This window comes from Oncorhynchus keta, chromosome 3 (genome assembly GCF_023373465.1).
Source record: "Oncorhynchus keta strain PuntledgeMale-10-30-2019 chromosome 3, Oket_V2, whole genome shotgun sequence".
NCBI classification, from domain to species: Eukaryota; Metazoa; Chordata; class Actinopteri; order Salmoniformes; family Salmonidae; genus Oncorhynchus; species Oncorhynchus keta.
The window spans coordinates 5,735,974-5,748,964 of NC_068423.1; the positions used below are offsets into that span (position 1 = coordinate 5,735,974).

The 12,991-nt window shown below is 41.7% G+C and overlaps 1 protein-coding gene across 3 annotated transcripts in view; it reads right to left on the bottom strand.

Annotated features, from left to right (window-relative positions):
• Positions 1–11,168, bottom strand: part of svild (supervillin d) — a 120,963-nt gene extending 109,795 nt beyond the window's left edge. Inside the window, exon 1 of one of the 3 annotated variants that reach the window (XM_035746148.2) lies at positions 10,740–11,168. The gene's annotated coding sequence lies outside the window, so the exon portion shown is untranslated. Of the gene's footprint in view, positions 1–4,040; positions 4,059–10,739 lie in introns of those variants that run through there. The other 2 variants (XM_035746131.2, XM_052486989.1) reach the window with 2 other exon arrangements.
• Positions 11,169–12,991: the final 1,823 nt, after the last annotated feature.

Genomic DNA, 12,991 nt, shown 5'->3' on the forward strand with positions numbered 1-12,991 from the left:
GCATGCTGCACTTATATTTTTGTTCAGTATATAGTTACTAGCTATTCATCCTTGACGTCATACTTGCATTAAGTGCAATACATCACTGCGTCATCTGCATTAATGTAGGTACACTAATAGCCCTTGAGCCTGATGGCAATGGACCAAAGCCAGACAATGTTTATGTCAGGTGTCATTAGGGTTCCACATTTTGGGGAATATTCAGAGGTGAAAATTTTGTGGAAATGTATTTGAATTACTGGAAATATACACAAATTAATATTAATACCATAAAATGTATGTATTATATGCATGTCATGTAATGTTTTTTGCATTGGATATTTACAATATCATATGGAGACAGAACAATTTAGTTACAAATTGAACATGAATAAAATGAGTTGACTCTTCACATGGGATAATTCCGCTGAACACCAAAAGGGAATATTGAATGATCCCCAAGGATCCATCGCATCTCCCAAAAACATTTAACATACATCTGTAAAATGATAGTCTAGGAAGTAAAGCTTTGGTTGTCTTCCTCCCAGGCTTCCATGTCTTCTCCCTGAACCTCCTCAATGTCCACCTCTTGAACATCAGACTCTGAGGACTCATCTTCACTGTCACTTTCCAACCTTGTTGAGGATGGCTCGTTGTCAGGCTCAAAAAGCCACAAACTTGCCTGGATGGCCACCAATTTTTCAACCCTTGTATTGGTCAGCCTGTTGCGTGCTTTGGTGTGTGTGTGTGTGTTCCCAAACAAGGACCAGTTGCACTCGGAGGTGGCTGATGTTAGTGGGCTTAGGAGGATGATGGAGGCAACAGGGGAAAGAGCCTCAGATCCACAAAGTCCCTTCCAGCAGGTGGCTGATGAGATAAGTTGGCATGACTGCCATATTGCATCTCCATCCCAAAGCCCTTGCTTGGAAGTGTACTTTGCCAGACTGCCAAGAACCTTGCCTTCATCCAGGTCAAGGTGGCGAGACACAGTAGTGATGACACCATAGGCGTTGTTGATCTCTGCACCAGACAGGATGCTCTTGCCAGCATACTTGGGGTCCAACATGTATGCTACAGCATGTATGGGCTTCAGGCAGAAGTTGTCCCACTTTTTTATGCATTTCAGACCTGCAGTTTCCAATCCGTGGAGCAACAGTAAAGTGGGCAGGGCCGTACGGATTTCTTCTCTTACTTCTGCAAGAGTCTGAACATCAGACAGGATGGCATTGTCTCCCTCAATCCGTGCAATGGCAACTGCTATAGGTTTCAGGAATTTCAGGCTGCTTACCACTCTCTCCCAAAATACATCATCCAGGTGGATCCTCTTCATGGGGCTGTCCATATTGGCAGACTGTGATATGGCCATTTCTTGGATAGACTCCTTCCCCTCCAGGAGACTGTCAAACATGATGACAACACCGCCCCAACGGGTGTTGCTGGGCAGCTTCAATGTGGTGCTCTTATTCTTCTCACTTTACTTGGTGAGGAAGATTGCAGCTTTAACTTGATGACCGTTCACAAACCGAACCATTTCCTTGGCCCTCTTGTAAAGTGTATCCATTGTTTTCAGTGCCATGTCAGCCTTGAGGAGCAGATTCAATGCATGAGCAGCACAGCCAATGGGTGTGATGTGAGGGTAGGACTCCTCCACGTTAGACCAAGCAGCCTTCATGTTTGCAGCATTGTCTGTCACCAGTGCAAATACCTTCTGTGGTCCAAGGTCATTGATGACTGCCTTCATCTGCAATGTAGAGACCGGTGTGTCTGTTGTCCCTTGTGTCTGTGCTCTTGTAGAATACTGGTTGAGGTGTGGAGATGTAGTTAATTATTCCTTTCCACAAACATTTGACCACCCATCAGAGATGATTGCAATACAGTCGGCTTTCTCTATGATTTGCTAGACCTTCACTTGAACTCTACATCTAGCAAATGAGTAGAACAAGGATGTCTGGTTTGGGTGAATGCTGGGTGAAGAACATTCTGAAATCTCTTCCAATGCACATTGCCTGTGAGCATCAGAGGTTAACCCTGTTGCATACACAGCTCAAGCAAGACATTCATCAGCATTTCTCTGACGACATTCCTCAATTGAGTCCATGAGCTGTTGCTAGCGATAACAGGCTGACTACACTGCTCGCGTCGCAAAATAATTGTATTGTGCGCGCCAACGAGCGTCTGCATTGCCAAGCGTTAAAATAGAAGTAATTTCTATTTGTGACGCAGATCACACTGCAAGTCCTGCCTCTCCCATCTCCTCATTGGTTTATAGAAGCAGATAACAAATGAGGAGATGGCATGTGGGTATATGTGACTGAAAGACAAACAAAGTCAATGGCGGTAATGAACCTAATTTTTTGAAAGTTGCCAATCACAATATAAAGTCAAGAGGGAAAAAAAGCCTGTAAGGAGAAGAGATGACTAGAAACAATTCGGTTGACCGTTATGTGTAGATTAATTGGTGGGGTAGAGGACCTTGTGCATTTCAGGTAAAATAACAACTCAATGTTTATATCCCAGGACAAATTAGCTAGCAACCACAAGCTAGCTAAATAGGACAAATTAGCTAGCAAGTGCAATTAAACATTTATGGCAATTTAGCTAGCTGGCTTGCACTTGCTAGCTAATTTGTCATAAATGTTTAATGCTTTTCGACCTGTCCCCAAATTAATATAATTGGTTCAGAGTTTGTTTTGATATTTTTCGTGATCGCGTTTGGTGTGGGGGGACAAAATACATTTATGCACGATGGTGCACGCGCTTAGCCGGTTTGGGTTCCGTGTAAGGTGTCTGATTCATCATTTTCACCTGGAATAGAAGTCCGAGGTTGCTTGTTGTGAGCTCTGAGGGAACCTTATGCACTTGGCCAGATGATTCTGCATCTTTGTTGCATTCTTCACATGTTATTTGGCACAGTATTTGCAAATGTACACAGCTTTTCCTTCTACATTAGCTGCAGTGAAATGTCTCCAGACATAAGATAGTGGCATTTTCCTGTTAAAGATTGTTTTCAATTGTTTAAATTATTATTTTTTATATTTTTATATTCCACACACAGATAAATAGTTAAGCAGTTAGATTAAACAACTCCTTTGCAAGATAAATGTATGGAAACAGTAAAGTATGGAAACAGGTGAATTAACACTCATTTAGCAGGCTCAAGCAAGCTAAAACCCACATGGTAGCAAACACCAACTAGCAGAAATTGTTACTAAGTTGTAAATGATTAAAACACACTTTGCTGTAGACTACGATTTACTAGTTGACAACAAAAAAAAATCATGCATGTCATATAAAATATATTCACCCCACCCAATATTGTAATCAAAACTTACCAGAAAGCATGTAGTCATTGTCTCAGACAGTGTAGTAATGTGGGCTCAATAGCATCTCATTAGAGTGCAAGATCTTCAGAATCAGCTGTACATGTGATGGAAGTATTCACTGTGCATGCAGAAGGTTGCAATTCCATTAAATTGGGGATAATTTAATCAAAATATGCCACAAGACCTAGAATTGCCTTGTGTATGCCACAAAAAAGGTCCACTTATAAGCTAACTTTTTTAAGCAAAATTCCCCAAATTCCAGGGCTTAATTTACCATGGAAATTTTCCAACACTTTGAAAATTGTTCAGACCCTTTGCAACCATATGTGTCATACAATGTTAATGAATGATATGAGTGGATGAGGTTAAACAGGTTTAATCTCAGGCAGTTGCACCAAAGGAGGTGTTAACTTCATCTAGTGTCCTAACAAAAAACATGTAACATTGTCTGTCAGGGACAGGAATGTTAGCAGTGTCAATAGCAATATGGCTTGAGCAACAAGTCAACCCCATTGCAAAGTGAGAGCTGTCAACATCAAACAAATTCAAATTCCCCTTATCTTAGCGGAGCACTTCAGGTGTGCCAAACCAAGCTTTATCCAACATAGGGCTCACCAGCCACCCTCATCCACTCTCCTCTTCATTCCCCCCTTTGTTGAGTGACAGATACCTGCATACGCAACCCAACACCACCCAGGACCACAGTCACACGTTCAACTGAGTGATGATGACACTTACCACCTAACTGCCAAACAATGGAGTCAATGTCACCTTGTTTGGTATCTTCAATCCATTTACATGGTCAAAATAAAAGGATGGGTAAAACAGAGAAACAAGGTCAAAGAAAACGAGTGCCGCTCCCTGCTTGGAAATGTTCCACTGTTTTAGCTAGAATGTTCTCTCTGGGGCAAGAAGACCTTGTATGCGCATGTAGTAGTAGGTCATTATGAAAAACTTTTTCTCTTCTTTTTTTTACCCAATCACAATGTGGCATATCAAGACAACCATCAACATTCTTCTCCCCTTCTTGCTTAACTCCAGCCGATGGTTGGGTATGATATGGCCGGAAAGCCTGTTGTGACATAGCTAGTACTGTCAGAGATGTGTCTACTTTATCCATGATAAAAATCAATCTGCCTCAAACACCATTATGTCCACAGTGTAGCTACAAAACTACCAACAGTCAGAGTAAAAATAAGAATTGTAGTAGCAGTGTGATAAAGGCAGTTTAGTAAGAGAACAATTTGCAGATATGTGCAGCACGTCATTGCTCCCCCTCTCGCTCGGCTGTGTGTGATTCTTACTAGCCGTCACTCAAATGCCGAGGAGCTGGATCTCATCGGCTAGAACTCAAATTTCTAGGGTGCTGGCCTATGTGGGGGAGATGTAGGTAAAATGGCACAGCACCTCTTCCATAAAACAGTTGCTTTCAAATGTTGGATTATGTGGCTAATTGAGGTGAGAGTAATTCAACTCAGATTATGCACATATGAACTATACACAAATACATCCAGCCCAAGCAGTGCATGCCTTTAACTACAGTATCATGATGACATAACACACAAGTGCTTGACAGAAATGTACTGCACAAAACCAGCCTAACTCCTGCACACATATTGTGCACAGTACTCTCACACACACACTACACTTACTTGTACCTTGTTTCATACAGTTTGCATGGAGCTGCTATATGGACAGATAATGCCTTGATTGCAAAATAATATTTTGCCAACTAAGCTCATGCCGCACTCAAACATTCACTCCTATGCCAAAATGGCTGCCTTATGTTACATCTTACTACTACAGTATGAAACAACTAGGCCTACAGCACATTCTTGTTCTGTTTTATCTTGCTTCTTTAACTTTGATTTCACAGGTGTGTTTAAGAACACTTCCCCTGCTTGCTCGTTCGCAGCCATTGTTTGCAGAGATTTTGTCTCTGCCTTGCTTGAGGAGAACCCAGGCTGTCCAAGACTCAAGTATATGCTCTGTCAACCAAACACTTAGGGTAGTTTTCTGGGCACACCGCCAAGGCCAATACAGTGGGTGAAACAAGAATAGAGTTAGCTTTTATGACGTTGAGCTCATTCAGTGTATGGGCTCCATTCAACAGTGCGGTGCATGAATGACATTCACATTCAATGGAGCTCTCGTCTAGCAGCTGTTTTAGAAGAGTTGGCACTTGACTGTATTGATACAAAAGCAGAATACATGGAATAGTGGCGTGAGAAGTTAAGACCAATTGGCCACATACTAATGATGTGTTATTCAGTTGGAATATTTTGTTGATTGCAGTTGCAGATACTTTGACAATATTATGAAATATTACTTACTCAATGCATTGAGTATTTGATAGATTGACTGTTTGGGGTGTAGAAAACACTGAACAAGATCTACACTTTCACAGTAGGCTACCTGATCTAGTCTTACTAGCATGGGAATTAAACAAAGAAGGAAGCCACAAGGACTCGCATATCTCCAGACTATGTAAATATGTAACAACATTAAGCACAGGCGAAATTGCCAAGGGGGATGGGTGGGGGGGGGCATGTTAGCATATTAACACTTCAAAAGCAAAATGGCAGAATGTTTAGAATTGCATGAAATGAGTTTTAAAAACATTACACAAGTGTCAGTCTTTATCCATGGTATATAGGGACTGGGCATAAGGTAACTCCAACTATAATATAACTCAGTCTTCATCTTTTTTGCCTTCTTGTTCTAAATGTAAATAAATATGCATGTGTGCATCATAATACAACTCAACTGTGTCTTCATAATATTTGCCTTGACATACCTCCATTAGTGATTAGTGACTTATCCTTCCACTTATACTGTGTTTTCAAAATATCCCTCCATATAAACCTCAAGAAAAGGCATAAGTCATGTCAAACTGGATGTGTCACTGCAACCTTAAAAGGTCCTAAATGAAGTCACGATTGCCCTTGATTATAAGCAATGTTGTGCTGCTATTTTTATTGACTTAGCCAAAGCTTTTGATACGGTAGACCGGATATTCCCAAAGTGGTACGCAATTAAAAATGTGAAAAACAATTTTTTTTTTTTTGTAATTCACATTTTCAAACAGTACATTTATATTTTCCAACATGGCTATACATTTGGGTGAGGTTTTTTTTCTCGGCTGAGTAGCCTCGGTTTAATTGTATTTTTGGCAGTGAAACATCTAGTGTCCAGTGGAAAAACAACAATGTCAAATACAGGTAGCCTAGTCAAATAATTAACATCCAATCACATTAACCATTACACTCTCACGGGAAACCTCCACTCTTGCGAAGACATTCAGAAATAAAACATGACCATTTGAAAAATAAGTCATGGGAGTTTGAGCCAGAATAAAGATGTCTTACTACTCGAAAGTCATGTATAGCAACAGATACCATTAATAAGAAGGGGTTAGAAACATCTTATATAGTGAGCTACCAAGTAGCTAGGACAGGCAAGCCCCATTCTATTGTGGAGGACTTCATTCTTCCTGCTGCCGCAGATAAGGCTGGGACAATGCTGGGGGAGAAGGCCAAAAACTATACAGACAATGACTTCATCAAACAACACTTTCACAATGCATCAGTGACATGGCAGGAGATGTTTTGAAACAATTACTGCTTTGCATACAAGCTAGTGAATTATATGCGTTACAGCTGGATGAGTAAAGAGACGTGTTGTCCTGGTTTGCAGAAGAGGATGAGAGGAGAGTTTTAAAGTACTGGACAGCTTTGTGACATCAAATGGACTTTGATGGTCAAAATGTGTTGGTATCTGTATTGATGGCGCAAAAGCCATGACTGGGAGACATAGTGGAGTGGTAACACGAGTGCAAGCAGTTGCTCCCAACGACACGTGGGTACACTGCAGCATCCACCGAGAGGCTCTTACTGCCAAGGGAATACCCAACAGCTGGAAAGACGTTTTGGACACTACCGCGAAAAATGGTTCAAGCAAGGCCCCTGAACTCTTGTGTATTTTCTGCATTATGCAGTACAGGCATCGACCATGTAACACTGTTATAACATACCAGCACAGAAGTATTGACACTTTTTTTTTTAAATGGAGACGAGCTTAAAGTTTTACTGACCATAATTTTCAATTGTCTGACCGCTTGCATGATGACGAGTTCCTCACACAATGTTTTTTCTCGCCTGAATGATCTGAATCTAGGATTACAGGGACTCTCCGCAATTATATTCAATGTCCGGGACAAAATTGAGGCTATGATTAAGAAGTTGTAGCTCTTCTCTGTCTGCATTAACAAGGACAACACACAGGTCTTTCCATCATTGTATGATTTGTGTGTGCAAATTAATTCAAGCTTATGGACAATGTCAAATGTGATATGGTGAAGCACCTGAGTGAGCTGGGTGCTCAATTACGCAGGTACTTTCCCGAAACTGACGACACAAACAACTTGATTCTTTATCCATTTCATGCCCTGCCTCCAGTCCACTTACTGATATCTGAACAAGAGAGCCTCATCTAAATTGCAACAAGTGGTTCTGTGAAAATCTAATTTAATCAGAAGCCACTGACAGATTTCTGGATAGAGCGGTGCTCAGAGTTTCTTGCCTTGGCAAATCACGCTGTCAAGACAGTGATGCCCTTTGCAACCACGTACCTATGTGAGAGTGGATTCTCGGCACTCACTAGCAAGAAACTAAACACAGGCACAGACTGTGTGCGGAAAATGATTTAAGACAAACCCTTTCCAATACAAGCCAACATTCTAGAGTTATGTGCATCCTTTCAAGCACACCCTTCTCATTAACCTGTGGTGAGTTAGTCACAATTTTTGATGAACAAATAAGGTTCTATATGTAAGATGGCTAAATAAAGAGCAAAATGATTTATTATTATTATTGCCCTGGTCCTATAAGAGCTCTTTGTCACTTCCCACGAGCTGAGTTGCGACAAAAACTCACACTCATTCTTATGTTTAAATGTATTGTATAGTGTGTGCGCGGAAGGCTTACAATGATGGCAAAAAACAACATTTGAGAGTGCGCTGACCCTGGTGCTAGAGGGGTTACGCAGCTGGAGGTTGAATGTTTGAAGGGGTACAAGACTATAAAAAGTTTGGGAACCACTGCGGTAGACCATTCCATTAGTGGGCCGGCTAAGTAATGGTGTCTCTGAGGGGTCTTTGGCCTGGTTTGCTAACTACCTCTTTCAAAGAGTGCAGTGTATAAAGTCCGAACATCTGCCATCTCAGCCACTGCCTGTCACCAAGGGAGTACCCCTTGGCTCAATCCTAGGCCCCACACTCTTCTCTATTTACAACAACAACATAGCTTAAGCAGTAGGAAGTTCTCTCATCCATATGCAGATGATAGTCTTACACTCAGAGCTTGCCCCTCCACGGATTTTGTGTTAAACGCTCTACAACAAAGCTTTCTTAGTGTCCAACAAGCTTTCTCTGCCCTTAACCTTGTTCTGAACACCTCCAAAACAATGTGGTTTGGTACGAAGAATGCCCCTCTCCCCACCCGTGTGATTATTACCTCTGAGGGTTTAGAGCTTGAGGTAGTGACCTCACAAGTACTTGGGAATATGGCTAGACGGTACATTGTCCTTCTCTCAGCACATATCAAAGCTGCAGGCTAAGGTTAAATCTAGACTTGATTGCCTCTACAACAGCTGCCTAACTAACCATGATTCAGATGACCACCCTACCCATAAGGAGATGTAATTTATAGGTCAGCAGGTAACATCGTACCCAAACCGGTCGAGTGCAAATTGACTTTGTCCCCCCACAACAAATGCGATCACGACACACAGGTTGAAATATCAAAACAAACCCAAAACCAATTATATTAATTAGGGGACAGGTCGAAAAGCATTAAACATTTATGGCAATTTAGCTAGCTAGCTTGCAGTTCTAGCTAATTTGTCCTGGGATATAAATGTTGAGTTATTTTACCTGAAATGCACAAGGTCCTCTACGCTGCCAATTAATCCACACATAAAACTGTCAACCGACTTGTTTCTAGTCATCGCACCTCCTTCCAGGCTTTTTCTTCTTTGGACTTTATATGGCGATTGGCATCTAATAGTATTACCATGATGACGACCGACCTCAGTTCGTCTTTCAATCACCCACGTGGGTATAACCAATGAGGAGATGGGAGAGGCAGGAGAGGTAACTTCTATTTTAGCACGCGACGCGAGTGGTGTGGTCAGCATGTAAGGGTGCTTTCGGGCGGCTAGATATTCTCTACCATTCTGCCATCAGATTTGCCACCAATGCTCCTTATAGGACACATCACTGCACTCTATACTACTCTGTAAACTGGTCATCTCTGTATACCCGTCACAAGAGCCACTGGTTGATGCTTATTTATAAAACCCCCCTATCTGAGATACCTACTGCAGCCCTCATCATCCACATACAACACCCGTTCTGCCAGTAACATTATGTTAAAAGGTCCCCAAAGCACACACATCCCTGAGTCGCTCCTCTTTTCAATTTGCTGCAGCTAGAGAATGGAACGAGCTGAAAAAAAAAAAACTAAAACCGTACAGTTTTATCCCCATCTCTTCATTCAAAGACTCAGTCATGCACACTCTTACTGAGTTGTGACTGCTTCGTGTGGTGCATTGTTGTCTCTACCTTCTTGCCTTTGTACGGTTGTCTGTGCCCAATGTTTGTACCATGTTTTGTGATTGTACCCTGTTGCTGTCATGTTGTGTTTTTATGTGTTGCTGCCATGCTGTTGTTGTCTTAGGTCTCTCGTCATGATGTGCGTTTGTCCTATATTTTTAATCCCAGCCCCTATCCTCACAGTAGGCCTTCTGCCTTCTGGTAGGTCGTCAATGTAAATAAGAATTTGTTCTTAACTGACTTGCCTAGTTAAGTAAAGGTTAATTAATGTTTTTTTCTAAACTGTAGAATTGTAGGAAATTAGTTATAAACTGTATTTTATTTTTTTAAATTAGGGAGAGTACCCCTGGACCCGGTCTACTGTTCATCCCTCCCACCATCTACACCACAATTTTGCCCTTAACATCAAAGTCTGAGTGAGCAGTTGATCTTTGAGCGTAACACAAAATACACACACCCACCTATGTATACAGATCAGTTAAGTAGACTACAGCAGTAGACCTACTTCTCCGACAAAATCTATGCAGACAAGTTGTCATTCAATTGCCTGAAAGACATCTTTCAATATCACAGAACAGTTACTAGAACATAACTGGCAACATTAAGAAACACTATATTACAGTGCAGTGTTTGTAGTGATGTAATTTGGTGACGTGTGTTTTTGATAGGAAAACGGCAAATGTAATTATAGAAAAATGGTTTACAAACGAAGGAAAATGACTAACTCAATGAATGTATGGCGTGAAATGTGTATATATTCATTCATGAAACGCGCGCGTAACTTCAAAACAGATCAATTGCTACATAATATCTAGCCTACATACCTGTTTTTCAAATGGAGAACAGCCAACGGAAGGATTGGCTATCGTCAACAAACCACATTCCTATTCGGCTGCAGTTTGTTGAACCAGTTACCAGACGGCCAGGTGGGTTTTCTTTCGATTTTAATTCACGAAAGGATTTAAACATCCAAGTCCACTGAAACTGTAGCTAGAGCGAATGAAAATGCCGTGTTGTCCAACAGCGGGAGGCAACAGGCTTCAACTGTTGTTAAATAAATCCTACTACGATATATCCTACAGTTAGGATACTGTAGTTAGTGACTTTCCCACGGTAACTTGGAAGTGGCGATGAGAAACTCCAAATACACAACCACATCGGGTGCAAAAAGCCTACCCAGTGCCCTACGATTTTGAAGTGTGTGGTGTGTATTTTACTTTCCAATAGCTTCAAAACTTGAAAGCCCGCCCACTCCCGCCGTTCGCGGACAAGACACTACAGCTTCTACTTCTTCTTCTATGGTATATTGGCGATCGCACAATTTTATGTGCATCCTGCCACCTACTGTGCGGGATGGAAACAGGATTCCCAAAAATGGAACAAAATACACACACAAAAAAAACACCAAAGCAATAAATAAATAAACGAACCTGGGAGGGAACCTCCACTACCATATCTTCACTAGCATCACTTGTTTTCTCAATTATTTTAATTGCCTCCGCGTAGGAGATCAATTTTTAATTGATCGCTCTAACTTTTGCCACCACAATGTCCTTCACCCTGACAGGGCACTCCAGGAGCTCAGGATCATGATTCCCACCACAATGTCCTTCACCCAGACAGGGCACTCCAGGAGCTCAGGATCATGATTCCCACCACAATGTCCTTCACCCTGACAGGGCACTCCAGGAGCTCAGGATCATGATTCCCACCACAATTGCAATACTGGCGTCCTTCTACACACCGTTATTCAATATACTCTGTCCGTCTACACACACTTGAAACTTGGCTAAATCCTTTACAATTCTTAAACTGCAATGGTTTGGGGACGAAAGCTCTTCCAGAATATCTTACATAACCAAGCCTTACATGCGTAGGTATTTGCTCTTTATCAAAAAACAACAGAACTGACAGACTGTCTTATTTTTCTCCATTCACCCAACGGGTCAGGCGCAGGGCACTAACTACACCAGGAATTTTCTTCAGGTATTCAACCTGAACATCCGTCGTCACCCCTGAGATGACTCCTTTGGCGGGTGCTCTACTCCCAAGTTCAAAACACAAAACTTTTGTTGTTCGGATTCTTGTGAAGCTCACTGCAATCTTCCTTTGTTCTTCAGAAATACAATTAATCCTAATAAGACTACTCCTGGTCACTCTGAGAGACTCCACTTTTCCCAGCGCATACTTCACCATTTTCAACACCTCAAACGGGTTTCCCTCATATGCATCCTTACTCAACAAACACATCCCAACAATAAGAGATTCATTATCATTCATACACGCATCCTCCACTCCAACGTTAGACCATTTCCTTTTTTTGTTTCAGTTTTTGCAAACTACTGTTGTCCATTCAGAACATTCGTCTTCACCAACTTTGCTCGACGCGCTGCTTGATTTCGAACTCAGCACCCACTTCTGCCATAGAAATTCTCTATGATGCAACTTCAAGTTGAGTCAGTTGAAAGAGGCCAATCAAGTCAGAATATTGCATCAAAGAGGGCTTGCTAGCCTATCAAGTATGCTTATGTGATTTCGTGTAACATGATGCACCCGTCCTGTCTTTTGTCAACTTTTATACTCTCTCTCTTTATATTCTGTGGACAGATGAAACTACAGTTGAGTTGTTTGGAAGGAACACACAACACTATGTGTGGAGAGAAAAAGGCACCGCACACCAACATCAAAACCTCGTCCCAACTGTAAAGTATGGTGGAGGGGAGCATCATGGTTTGGAACAGCTTGCTATCATCAACAGAAAAATGAATTCCCAAGTTTATCAAGACGTTTTGCAGGAGAATGTTAGGCTATGTGTCCGCCAATTGAAGCTCAACAGAAGTTGGGTGATACAACAGGACAACGACCCAAAACACAGAAGTAGATCAGCAACAAAATGGCTTCAACAGAAGAAAATATGCCTTCTGGAGTGGCCCAGTTAGAGTCCTGACCTCAACCCGATTGAGATGCTGTGGCATGACCTCAAGAGAGCAGTTCACACCAGACATCCCAAGAATTATCCTGAACTGAAACAGTTTTGTAAAGAAAATGGTCCAAAATTCCTCCTGACCGTTGTGCA